Consider the following 13,451-nt stretch of genomic DNA (forward strand, 5'->3'; position numbering starts at 1 on the left):
CAGCCACTCTCACTGCACGGTGGGTCGCTAAGGGGGATGTGCCTGAACCAAGAAGTTCAAATCTGGACATGACTACAGTAGACACTCAGAGTTCTGAACAGCTCGGGAATGGAGATTGTTCGTAACTCTGAAATGTTTGTAACTCCGAACAAAATGTTATGGTTGCTCTTTCAAAAGTTTACAACTGAACGTTCACTTCATACAGCTTTGAAACTTTACTATGCAGAAGAAAAATGCTACTTTTAACCATCTTAATTTAAATGAAACAAGCACAGAAACAGTTTCCTTACCTTGTCAAATCTTTTTTTAAACTTCGCCTTTATTTTTTTAGTAGTTTATGTTTAACACAGTACTGTACTGTACAGTATTTGCTTTTGGGGGATTTTTTGGGGGAGGGTGTGTCTCTGATGCTTGATTGCGTACTTTCGGTTCCAAATGAGGTGTGTGGTTGACCAGCCAATTGGTAACTCTGGTGTTCATAGCTCTGAGGTTCTACTGTATGCTCAAAGATATCTGAGGAGATTTGGATCGGGTGTTTTAGATCCATCTCTGGACTGATGCAGATAGGAGTGTACCATCAACTGACCTTCAGACCACTTTTCAGAGTACCAGGGAGGGAGGGGATGTTCTTGGAAATCTTCTATCCCCATTTTGGCCAGGAGTGAAACTGCTCAGCATCTGAGATAAGATGAGATCACAGAAATGGAAATACTTTCAAAAGGACCTCCTCCCAGTCTCTACATTTGCACCCATCATTGTATGTGCCTAAGTATTTCAAGGCACAAATAAAAAATATTTAATAGCTCTCTCTCCCTAATTTGCGGTTGCAAATGCGTTTCACTCAAGCAGCTAGATGTCAAAATTTGCACCCACAAATGATGTGGATGTTAAATATTGTGGGCACATATTTAGAGGCATTTTTTAAAATGTTCTTGCTAACACACTGTACAGTATTAATAGAGTAGTTTGAAATCAAATTATTTTACTAACCTTTCGCTAAAGCTCACTGAAGCTGTGTCATTCATAAGCCAGTCACTCAAAAGCAAAATTTGTGTCTTCTGCAGTACATGAGCCAGAACACCCTGCAGTCGGGTTGAACCTAACAAAATATTATTAATTTGTTAGTTAAACAAAAGCAAAACTCACATTTCAGTCAGTGATAAGCTACAGCCAAAACTTTTGAAGCTATACTGAACCCAAATCTCTAACCTTTGGATAAGTTCAAACTCTGGACCGAAATCCAGCTGCAAATTTCACAAAAAAACTCTTTTTCCTACAATGGACCACATCAGAACTCTGGATCCGGATATTCAAAAATGTAGATCCAAATACAAATTTTGCATCTCGAGCTTCCGCTTTCTAATCGGATGCCCAACGCATGCTCAGATAAAAGGCATAAATTTATTTTATTCACTTCTCATATCTATTTGAGAAAAAGAGTTCACCCCCATCAAAAAACAAGGCTGTGCCATTCATTTCGGCAGGAGAGCTGTTCCCCATACAGAATCCATTGACTCTACCCTAGAAGTATTCCTGCCACCAGTGAGGCTAGTTTGTAGCTGGTCATTGAATCATACAGTTCTAGATCATGAACTGCTTGATGCATAATGGAAGAACCTGAGTCTAGGGCACAATTCTTTAAGGGAAGCATAATAACATCTGAACTTCCCCCACAGACAACAGATAAGGAGAACAGCTCCCATTTTTCACTGCCCCGTCAGCCTCCATGGTAGTCTTGATATGCAGCATTTTGTCATTTTTAATTGTGATTAAAAGATGTGCAACCACACCTTTAAACACCATCTATATCAGACAGCTCTAACAACCAGAACAGAGCTAACAAAGGATGAGACAGTGTTAACAAGGGGACTTTTGATCTCTCAAGTGCACTGTATATCAATTTCTAAGTGCACAGAGTCCCTAAGTGCCCTTTATTCCAGAAAGACTGTTTGTACAAATGGTGATATAGGTCTAAAGGCAGCAGTCTGAAATTGCCTTCTCTAATACATATTTGTTTACCAGATGAGAATAAATATTCAGTTATATTGTGGTCACATCTACATCTCAGGAGAAGCCCACAACGTACCTAAGGACAAGCACAATGTATGCAGACTAGATAAACATATCAAATTTGGAGATATTTCCAACTGAAAAGCTGTAGATTTTTCTCTGCGTTGTCAAAGAACAGCAACACACAGTCACTTTTGTTCCTGCTGTGCCATATGTGTTAAATTATCACTGCCAGAGGAAATCATCAATAATAATCAAAACAGTGGTTTGTCTGGATTACAAGAAAGAACTGGATTAGTCTGACCATCAATAACGTTTGCACCTGTGTACGCAAAGTACAATCAGGGGGTATTCAAACCTCATGCTTCAAGATCCATGTGTATGTAAGGGAGGGTTAGACAAAGCATTTCCCATATAAATTTCCCTGACATAATAGTGCACAAACCGACAAGGTGCGTTATTGTTTTTCCCCCTTGTCTTGTCTTCCTCATTAGCATCTGGAGTGGGCCACTGCCAAAGGCAGTATGCTAAAGTAGAAGGCCCCATATTCTGATCTGATGTGACAACTCTCGTGCTTCTTTGTAAACTAGTTTTGTGTCTCATAGACTCAGACTCATAGACTTTAAGGTCAGAAAGGACCATTGTGATCATCTAGTCTGACCTCCTGCACATTTCAGGCCACAGAACCTCACCCACCCCCTTCTGAGATAGACCCCTAATCTTTGGCTGAGTTACTGAAGTCCTCAAACCATGGTTTAAAGACTTCAAGTTACAGAGAATTCACCATTTACACTAGTTTAAACCTGCAAGGGACTTGTGCCCCATGCTGCAGAGAAAGGTGAAAAACCCCCAGGGTCTCTGCCAATCTGACCCGGGGGAAAATTCCTTCCTGACCATAAATATGGCAATCCATTAGTCCCTGCGTATGTGGACAAGACCCACCAGCCAGACACCTGGGAAAGAATTCCCTATAATAACTCAGAGCCCTCCCCATCTAGTGTCTCCAGCCGTTGGTGATTTTTGCTACTGGCAGTCGCTGATGGACCACATGCCATCATAGGTAGTCCCATCATACCATCCCCTCCACAAACTTATCAAGCTCAGTCTTGAAGCCAGTTAGGTTTTTGCTCCCACTGGTCCCCTTGGGAGGCTGTTCCAGAACTTCACTCCTCTGATGGTTAAACCTTCGCCTAATTTCAAGCCTAAACTTGTTGATGACCGTTTTATAGCCATTTTTTCTTGTGTCCACATTGGCACTTCACTTAAATAACGCCTCTCCCTCCCTGGTATTTATCCCTCTGATGTATTTATAGAGAGCAATCATATCTCCTCTCAGCCTTCCTTTGGCTAGGCTGTTCCAGTGTGAATTAATCTTTCTTAAACATGGGAGACCAGAATTGCACACAATATTCCAGATGAGATCTCAACAGTGCCTTGTGTAATGATACTAATACTTCCCTGCCTCTACTGGAAATACCTTGCCTGATGCATCCTAGGACTGCATTAGTCACATCACATTGATGGCTCATAGTCATCCTGTGATCAACCAATACACCCAGGTCTTTCCCCTCCTCTGTCACTGATAAGTCCCCAGCTTAGAGCAAACATTCTTATTTTTAGTCCATAAATGCATGACCTTGCAATTTGCACTATTAAATATCATCCCATTTCTATTACTCCAGTTTACAAAGTCATCCAGATCATCTTGCATGATATTCCGGTCCCCCTCCATATTGGCAATACATCCCAACTTTGTGTCATCTGCAAATTTTATTAGCACATTCCGACTTTTTGTGCCAAGGTCAGTAATAAAAATATTAAATAAGATTGGTCCCAAGCGGATCCCTGAGGCACTCCACTAGTAACCTCCCTCCAGCCTGACAGTTCGCCTTTCAGTACGACCCCTGAGGTTACAGATTCATCAAAATCCTTGCTATTGGGTTTGCAATTTCATGTGCTTTGTAGGCTTTCTGCTTTTTCTTAATCACCTGTTTGAGATGCTTGCCTATGCAGCTTGGTATTCAACACTTCCCTACAATTTTTTTCCCTTTGTTTGGGAAGCAGGCTTCAGATAGTTTCTGCAACTTGGACTTTAAAGTAATTCCAAGTCTCCTCCACAATCACACTTGAGTTCTTCAGTCCAATCCACTTCCCGAACTAGTTCCCTTTATTTTTAAAGTTAGCTTTTTTGAAATCAAGGACCCTTGTTGCAGATTTTTTTTTTTTTTGATCCTTCCATTTAGTTTAAACTGAATTAGCTCATGATCACTCGAACCAATGTTGTCCCTACAACCAGTTCTTCTATGAGGTCCTCACTACTCACCAATACCAAATCTTGTTGGTTCAGCTACTATTTGGTAAAGAAATCTATCCAGGAAAATCTGGGCCCTACTATTATTAGTAGCACTTGTCCTCCAATCTATATCTGGGAAGTTAAAGTCTCTCACACAATTCCCAGTAGTATTTATTTCATTAAAAACATTAAAGAGGTCTCTATCCATATCCAGATCATTTCCTGGTGATCTGTAACACACCCCAAGCACTCTATCAGGGGAACCTCTAGCAGCTTTCTTCCCCAAAGTGATTTTGGCCCAAACAGACTCTGTCTTATCCATTCCATCACTTCTAATTTCTTTACAGTCTACCTCATCATTAATATACAGTGCTACTCCACCACCTTTCCCTTTATTTCTGTCTTTCCTGAATAGCACATACCCTTCAGTACTCCAGGCATGACCACACCCACTCAAACACCCCCATTTATGGCTCTGTTTGCTGCTCCTATGCCCCTGGCTGACTGTTTGGCTGCCTTTATAGGCCCTGTAATCAGGGAAGCCCCACCCCCTAACCAGGGCTCTACTTCTGTCACAGAACACTGCCCCCTATTCGCCTACAAACCAAACAAGCAGAAGAAAAAAATAAAATAAAAAAAGCCACCCACACAAAACAGAAAAACACACACACCAAACTCACTCACTGTCCCTAAGGACCACAGGCATGTTCCTCCCTTCTCCTTCAACAGAACTCCCACTCAATCCCCCCTGTTTACAGTTCTGTTTTCTGCATCTGGGCCGCTGCTCCTGGATGAGAATATAGTTTTAAGAATGGAGGCTTCTTTTCCATTCGTACCATCAGGGCCATCCTTAGGCATATGCAGCATATGCGGCTGCGTAGGGCACCTGAAAATTTGGGGCACCATTCCCCTTGCTGGCCACGCTGGAATCCTCTCTTCTCCAGCCCCTCCCCCGTGCTGGGCCGGTGGGCTTCTCCCCGACCTCAATCCCGCCCCTTCCCTTACTCGCGCCTCTGGCTTTGCCACCCCAGCCCCAGGGAGCGCAGAGCAGCACTGGTGGTGCAGCGGCCCAGCAGCCCAGCCCACTGCCGCCTGGAGTGGAGTCCCTCCCTGGACCCTGCCTGCCTGCGCCGCTCGGGGGCTGGGCCAGGACAGGAGGAGCGAAACTTCCACGCAAGTCAGCGTGTGTGGGGGAGCCGGGCTGAGCGGGGGAGGGAAGAAGGGAGGGACTTAAAGTGACAGTGCGCTCACTGTCTCACACTTCCCTAACACACACACACAGACTGGCTCTCACACCCACATACACTCTGCCTCTCATGAGTCACAGTCCTCCAATACAGATTGTCTCACACACACACACAATATCATACTCCCCAACACACACTCTGTCATACAGTTCCCCAACACACAGTCACATACAAACACACACTGGCTCTCTCTCTCACACACACACACAAACACACACATTTGTATTATTGTTGTTGTTATTACTGCTTGGTACTTCCTGTCAAAATGCTCGTGGTGAGCCAGGAGTGGCTAGGGGCTGCAGGAGGGCCGTGGGCTCTGGCAAGATGCAGCCCCCATGTGACAGCGCAAAGCCTGCCTGGAGCCACTGCCACAGCATCTGCTGAATACGAAGCTCAGTGTGTGTGTCACCAATGGGGGTGAGGGGGACTACTGTGAGTCTGCAGGAGGGGGTGGTGGCTGTGCCCCCTCGACACCTGGGGTCAGCGGTGCCGGCTGGGGACCGCCTGCAGGTTGTGTAGGGCCCCATAAATCCTAAGGACGCCCTGCGTACCATATCCTAAAGATGGATTCAATTTCCATGCTAATCTCAGTTTTTTGAACAGAACTACTTGCCAGGTACACAAGGAAAGTTTCAAGACTAAATATCCTAGTATGTTAAAGCTGTAGCAAAAAAGACAATGCTCCTAAATATCCCAAACTATTGGGCTAAATATTTCTGCTTTTAAAGAAAATGAACGGCAACCACAAATTGGAAAATTTACAAAATAAAAGCTTCCTCATTAGAAAACTCTTCTTTTTAAAATAAGGAAAGGAACCAGGTTTTGCTGCTTAGATTTGGGGGATTATTATATCTGTATTTCAGAAATAGCCCAAGTTTTTAACTAAGAATGATTATTTTTATTAGCGTTATAGTGTCTTGAGCCAACCTACCTATATTTTCCTTCAGGGGCAGGCCAAAAGCAGAGCTCGGCATCCATAGCCCTTTGGGTTTGTGGTAATTCAGATATGAATCCCACCTATCAATCCAACCCCTGGAACACAGACTGTCTTCTCCAAATTGCAAGATAGAAGACATGCTGTGATTCCAAAACTTCCCCCAAATCACATGTATTCTAGCAGATGTGTTTCTAATTTAGCCTCCTGCCCTAACCCATTTGGTGTCTCGGTGTTGTGTTAAACACTTGCCGTGGTCCAGCCCAGAAGTTGCTGCATTCTGTTGATGAGTGAAGCGATTCCTCTTCATAAAATTGCCTTAGAAAACAAGCCATGAAAAATCCAATGTCCTTTGCAACAGAGAAGAGACACCAAATGGTTGTGTTAGATACAAATTCTTTATTGAGGCTGCTGGACACACAGTAAACACATAGTTCTTAGACTCAGATTCTCTCATGCCCAGCCGGACTAAATATAACCTCTGCAGTCTAGTGTCAGCACACAGCTCTTTTAGCCCTGATGTAGTTTTGGCAGCCATTGAAAGGACTGCTGTGATTCTGCTACACCTCTACAAAAGTCTACAGTACTGTATTTTTTAGTGTAACTGGAAGGAGGGTGGGGGTTTGGAATTTTTAACTTTCTTGTTTATCTCCCTCCATAACAGGAGATGTGAGGAAGACTAAAAAAAAAGTCAGTAATTTTCCTTCACAGCCACAAGAGGGGAGCCTTCTCCTTCTGTAACTGAAGAGATATTCTGTCAGAAATTCATTGTCGCATAGAAACCACTTTTGAATGGTATGTCTTTTGGTTTATGAGCAGAAAAGTTTGGAGTCATCATTAAAACAGGTAAATAGAGACAAAGTTTTAGAAACACACCCACAAAGTTTTAGTGAGCATTGGTTGTACTATACATGCACCATTAAAGCCTCAATATGCAAGGATTTTTTGCATGGAAATCTGTAGATTTGCATAACTTTTTTCTGCAATGAGAGGGTCACAATGTAATTCTCACTCTTCACTATTCAGGGTAGTATGGTCATTAAGGTAATTTGCAGACTTCTCATGGAAGACTGAAATCATTCATTTTGAAGTTCAATGTTAGATAACATAGGGCTGGATTAAGGGAGAGTGGTGCCCATTAATTTAATGCTCAAATGTAATGCCTGCTATTAAAACTGCCTAAGTGGTTCATTGTGCATGTTATCCTTGTATTATATGATCAAGTTAATAGTTCAGCACACCATACTTTCCCTTACTGATGTCGAGTGTCAAAATCATGAAACCCATAATAGGCAGGTATTTTTCACTAGTAGAATTTTAATGAGTAAGTTCTGGATCCAAAGCCTATTGAAGTCAATGGGCCCCTGACTTTGGGATCAGCCCTAAACGATATTTAGAGGAATAAGTCAGTTCTAGCTGATGGATGTTTGGAGAGAAGTTTAGATTGATTTGGGGGAAGACCGTTCCTTGAAGATAGCTATTGATATTATGAAAGCAACCACCACTATTGGCACCTTTACTGTCAGCCCAAATTCAAAGGACAAAGACTGAGGGACATGGAGTCTGAATTACCTTCTCAGCCCAATTAGACTGCAAGTTCCTCAGGGCTGTAACTATCAATAGTCTCTGTCAGCACAGTGATTAGCACCCTGGGGCCCCAATTCTTAGTGGGGGGCCTCTATGTGCAACGGCAGAAGAAATTATAAATGATAATCTCTATTCCAGGTGAGGATTAAGGTACAGTGTGTCGAAGTTTGCATGTACTATGTCCAATGATGTGTCCTTTTGGTGAATACATAGAGGCCTCCAGTCCTGTCAGTTCAGAATCTTTCACCAGCACTAGATGTAATACTGTACATATGAAACAGAAAATAAAAGCAGAATGATATGATTTACATACATCAGTGCAAAACCAGTAATGTGAGATCAGAATCAAACCCTCCAACCCTGGCTCCCTGTGTTGCCAGTGTTACTCATTTATCACCTATAAGATCTCTTTTTATTTTAAATCCACTCATTGTAGGTAGCCACAGTTAGACCTATACTCCTAACTCCATCTGGCAGTCAGCTCTGGACTATCAGCGGAGTCTCAAAGGAGACTGTGAGCTTTCATAGCTGCAGGGTTAATGCTGCTGATCTATAGGAAGGGAAAATGAGTGTTTAGTGAATAATGGCTGCCTAGGATCAAATGAAGGTAAGGACCCTAGACAATTTTATAGATTTGAGATGGAGGGTGCTCCCTGGGCATACAGGTCTGGATAGGGCATGTGGGTTAAAAGGTAAATCTTTTAAAAAGGGAGAAAAGTGGTAAACAACCTGTATTGTAATTCAGTAAACAAACTGACTGAATTTCAAATACTTCAATCCATCTTTATTCTCTGAATAGAAAGAGCCCCAATTTAGAGGCTAACTTGGCTCCTGAAAATTTGCATCTCCAAACAATTTCAAACTCAGTTTTGTGAAATAAAGAGCAGAATTGATATGTCCACATATCCGATTCACAGGCACACAGATGCAAATATTGGAAACGCCAGTAGTGTTGCACACAATTTTTTCTGGATACAAAATTGTAGGCTGGCTTAAAAATTTGGCTTGAAGGAAAAATATCTGCCTTGCAGAGTAACCCTCTTACTGGAGTGGTATTATTTTATGCCATTGTCATTCGCAGAGAGCTGCAGTTATTTTTTCCCACTAAATCTTTGAATTAAATACAGCTTGGAGGGGCTACCACTGAACAAGAGTCCTAGAGGCTGAATTCTAACTATCCCCAATATATGTACAGCATGATCAGCTTCTCCACACTGCCCTGCCAATGTGACTCTCATCCTTGAACCAGAGGACTACTTCTAGTTGGTAGCTTCCTCTCCATGACTCACAAAGTACTGAGAGTCTTAACTTGGGTTAGCTAACTTGGGTTAAAATAGCAATGAAGTAACCTGAGGTCCAGTGAAGATAACACCTCATTCTAAAGATCAAAGGCAGGATCAAGGCTGTTTTCCTGTCTCAGACAGTTGGCTCCTATGATCCATGTGTTACAAATCATATTCATCCTTCAAGGTGGGAGCAACAGAGACAGCTAGTTTGGAAATGTCCATTTTATTTGGACGAAAAACAGAACTATCTTGAAGTAAAGTCAGGGTGCTCTCAGGTGACGCACAATTTACATCTTGCCTGAGACTTTCACAGCATGGCAACCTGGAAGATGGCTGTAAATTTATTTTCTAAAAAAAATAATAATGATGTAGATATGTTTATCTGACAGGGAGGGGAAGGAGACTCGGGTCTAGTTATGCCCACCACTCACAAGCATTTCATATGTTTATATGTACATTGCAGATTAATTTTTCGTGCTGCTGGATTACACCTCAAGGATTGCAAGGGCCTGCTTGCATACTTACAGAACCAGTACAGCATGGGAAACAGCAGGGACTCACTGCATTTTGGATCTTACACAGCACCATACACGTTACTGGCACTTACTAAATACTCCCAATAATACTAATAATGACTAGATGGCTAGAGTTCTGCATTCCCCAAAGATATGGGTATCTGCCTCCACCTTAGGTGTACACACCACCCAGCATGGTTGTAGGAACTAACCTATGCATATTGAGGGTACCATTTTATGGATGGCACAAACCAACCTGAACCTTTCCCCAAAATCTGAAACCCTATCTTGAGGTTTGAACAAGTTCCATTCACTTTGTTTTCCTTATTATTTTCCCTTAGCATCTACAGAACAGACAGACTGGAAGGATATAAAGATCCAGAGCTCAGAGCACGCACAGAGCCTGAAACTCTCTCCAAAGGAGTCAACCATTAGAAGGGAAGCACAGATCCTCAGAAGTATTTAGACACTTGACTCCCATTGAAAACAGTGGGAGTTGGGCCTCTAAATAACTCAAAGGAGCTGGGCCTGAGTGACTAAATGTTACCTTAATCATGGAACAGCCTGCTTCCTGCTATGTGTTAGGGCTAGGATCTGATTTGGGGTTCAAATTTGGGATTTAGAGGAAGCCACTTTCTGGAAAGGGCTGGGGAGGGAAGGATCAAATTCAGCCTTGGTATGAATGGAAGGCAATGAAAGCTACACACACTTATGCTAGCTTTGAGTTTGCTCTGGGGATTATGTGGGCATAACTTTAAATGCAAGAGGTGGGAACTGCTTTGTTTTATATCCTCCTGCTAGCTGCTTTTCCTGCTAAAACACCCACCTCAGCATGTAAATTACACAATTGCTGAATGCAAAATCAGTGCAAGTTACATTATTTTGCCTCTCCCTTGTGTATTCTCAGTTTACACTTGGAGGCTGAAGCCTTAACTCTCTTGGTGCTCAGATCACCCTGCACCACTGCAGTGCTGCAAAGCAGCCCTAAGGACAATGGATCCAGCTCCTCCCTGGGGAAATGTTTGGGTGACGCCTATGCCACCTCCCCTCCCAGCCATTGGCAGAGGGCATCACGATGGGGAAAAGAGGTATGGTCAGAGTGTCCCTTGCACCTTGCCTAGTTATTTATACCTGAGCCAGGTGAGTGCACATGAGGTATAAAACCCAACTGGTGCTGAATACGTGGAGAATGCCAGATTGGTTTTGCTTAACATTGCTTGGTACATGTGTATCATTTGCAAGGTGCCAAGCCATGGAGAATCAGGCCCCAACTTGTAACTTAAATGACAGCTTGCATTGCCTGGAGACTTCCAAGAGTTTAACTCCAGGCTGTGTTTGGTGACTTAAGTGCAGTCGTTCTCAACATTTTCCATACTGGGAACCTCCTTCCCTTCCAGCTAACTGGGATCTAGTCTCCCATTGAGCAATATGGGAGGGGCAGGGTCATTGTGTGACCTGTTGTGAGTTGCAACCTCTGGGCTGAGAACTCATAAGCTAATGAAACCAATGGAGCTGTTGCGCCTTTTTACATCAGGGCTGAATTTGGCCCATGGTGCTTTTACTTGAATGGAGTTGGACCGCTTAATACAGAGGATACATTTTATCCTCTATTGTTTTAGGGGGTTGTTTGTTGGCTGGTCAAAAACTTGGCTGCATGCACCTGGCTATTCTTTCCCCTCATCTTATTTACAGTCCAATTTCTTCATTTTTAAGGGCAGCTTTCCTCTCTATTTTTTTCATTCTGGCTGCTGTGACTGCAGAATGTAGTTACATAATATATTCTCATAGCAGTAGAATCAGAGAACATGTAGTACCGCCGGGACTCAAAGGGAGTCCCATTTATTGCTCAGCTTTTGTAGAAGACTACATTCTATACACCATCAAGCAACAGTCCAGCACTAATAGACTTCTTCACAACAGTTCTGAATTAAGCTGTGACTTAAAGATTTCAAGGGCTTTTGATTCCACAGTGACTGTCTTGTGCAAAGCCCATTAACTTCGGATATCCACATCTACTGGCAAAAAGGACCCTGGAATTTTCTTTAAGTAGCCTAAGGCTGCCAAGAGTTATAATCAAAAGAAAAAGAAAAACTTCCCTTCTTCCTTAAAATAACCAATACCTCAGGTTTTCACTTACTGATAGAGGATAAATTATCCAAATTAGTTTTAAACTCTCTTTATAAAGAAAGCCCTTAGCAGAATACAGCCCAGAGTCAGTTTTCACCACTTTCCAGTTTCTTATCTGGAATCCTGGCCTCTCCCTTGTCAATCACAATTTTTATGTGGAGTTCTTGATATTAATTTGCTGTGGGGCAGGGTTATCACTGTGATTAGCACATGTGTAACCCTAAATACAGGATATATCAAACGCTTATCTATGAAGGCACCCTGCAGTTTTGATTATGGGGTTGTCAAGATCCCCTCACATCCCCTACTAGATTGTTTCTTAGGCAATTCTATAAGGTGCTGACTAGTCTCTCCTCCACCTGAAATGGTGAGTGGAGCTGAGGGTGCCCATGGTCTCACAGGAAGTACTTGCTACCTTGCAGGATAAGCCCCTTACCTTGGATGCTGGTTGTGGCAGCAGATTCAGGGGATGATTAGGAACGAAGGAATCAATGTGCATAAAACAAGAAACAATCCACAACCTCATCCAAAACCTCCACTACCATTTTGAAGCTACAAAGAAATTATATCTCACTCTCTATTGTTAGTCATTTTTGAATCTGTGTCTGCTCTCCCTATTTCTAGCTGGGGCAAGAAGCAGAAACTGCTAAATACAGTGTAATATTGTGAGAATGATGATATTTCTGTCCTAACTGTTGATAATTTGCATTTACAATCTTATGGGTGACTCTTCCATTTCTCTCAATTTGCCTCTTTGTAGTTCGCATTGGGTATTCCCTTCCCTTGGCTCACTCTACCCATTGAAACAATGAGGAAAGGCAACTCTAAGCCTCTCTTGCTTCTCTTGGATGCCAAGATCTAAACTTCTTCCTGCCTTGAAGATTGGTCCAACTCCTATTAAAGTCAGCTGGAGTCTCTCCATTTATTTGGAGTTGGGTTGGGCTCTTTGGTGTTATCATCCATGCCAGAGAGGAAAAAAATGAAGTATTAATGACTGAATATTTCAAAACCACTTTAATTTACATGCATGCATGCACTTGTGTGGCTTGGACACTGGCAAGAGTCCATCACAAATTACCTCTGTTGCTGATTTCTCTGATCCTGAAGCAAACCCAATTTGTATCCATAATGAAGCTTCATAAGATTGGTGGTGATGTTAATATCAATGTAATTAGTAACACTATTTATACCACCAAGGAACAGTCGCTAATGACGCAGAAGGATTGACAACCAACAGAGTATTAACCTCATCTTCCTAAGCGACCTCTTGAACTTTTTTTCACCCTAGTACCTCATTAAGGGCTATGTTTAGAAGCATCACCATGGAGAAAGGGAATTGAAGCATTTTGGTAACAATGTGCTGTTCTACTAGCTAGGCCAAGATATCCAAACTTATGCTAAATATAGTTAAGCTCTTAAATAAATCTATAGCAGGAATCTAAAAACGTGATT

At 42.4% G+C, this 13,451-nt stretch overlaps 1 long non-coding RNA gene across 1 annotated transcript in view; it reads right to left on the reverse strand.

Moving 5' to 3' along the window:
• Window positions 1-307: 307 nt before the first annotated feature.
• The window catches only part of LOC128846810 (uncharacterized), a 104,071-nt gene continuing 90,927 nt past the window's right edge, over window positions 308-13,451 (reverse strand). Inside the window, exons 2-3 of the long non-coding RNA XR_008446818.1 lie at window positions 991-1,099; window positions 308-678 (exon numbers count right to left, since the gene is read on the reverse strand). This is a non-coding gene — a long non-coding RNA (uncharacterized LOC128846810). The remainder of the gene's footprint in view (window positions 679-990; window positions 1,100-13,451) is intronic.

Source organism: Malaclemys terrapin, chromosome 12 (genome assembly GCF_027887155.1).
Source record: "Malaclemys terrapin pileata isolate rMalTer1 chromosome 12, rMalTer1.hap1, whole genome shotgun sequence".
In the NCBI taxonomy this organism is placed as follows: Eukaryota; Metazoa; Chordata; order Testudines; family Emydidae; genus Malaclemys; species Malaclemys terrapin.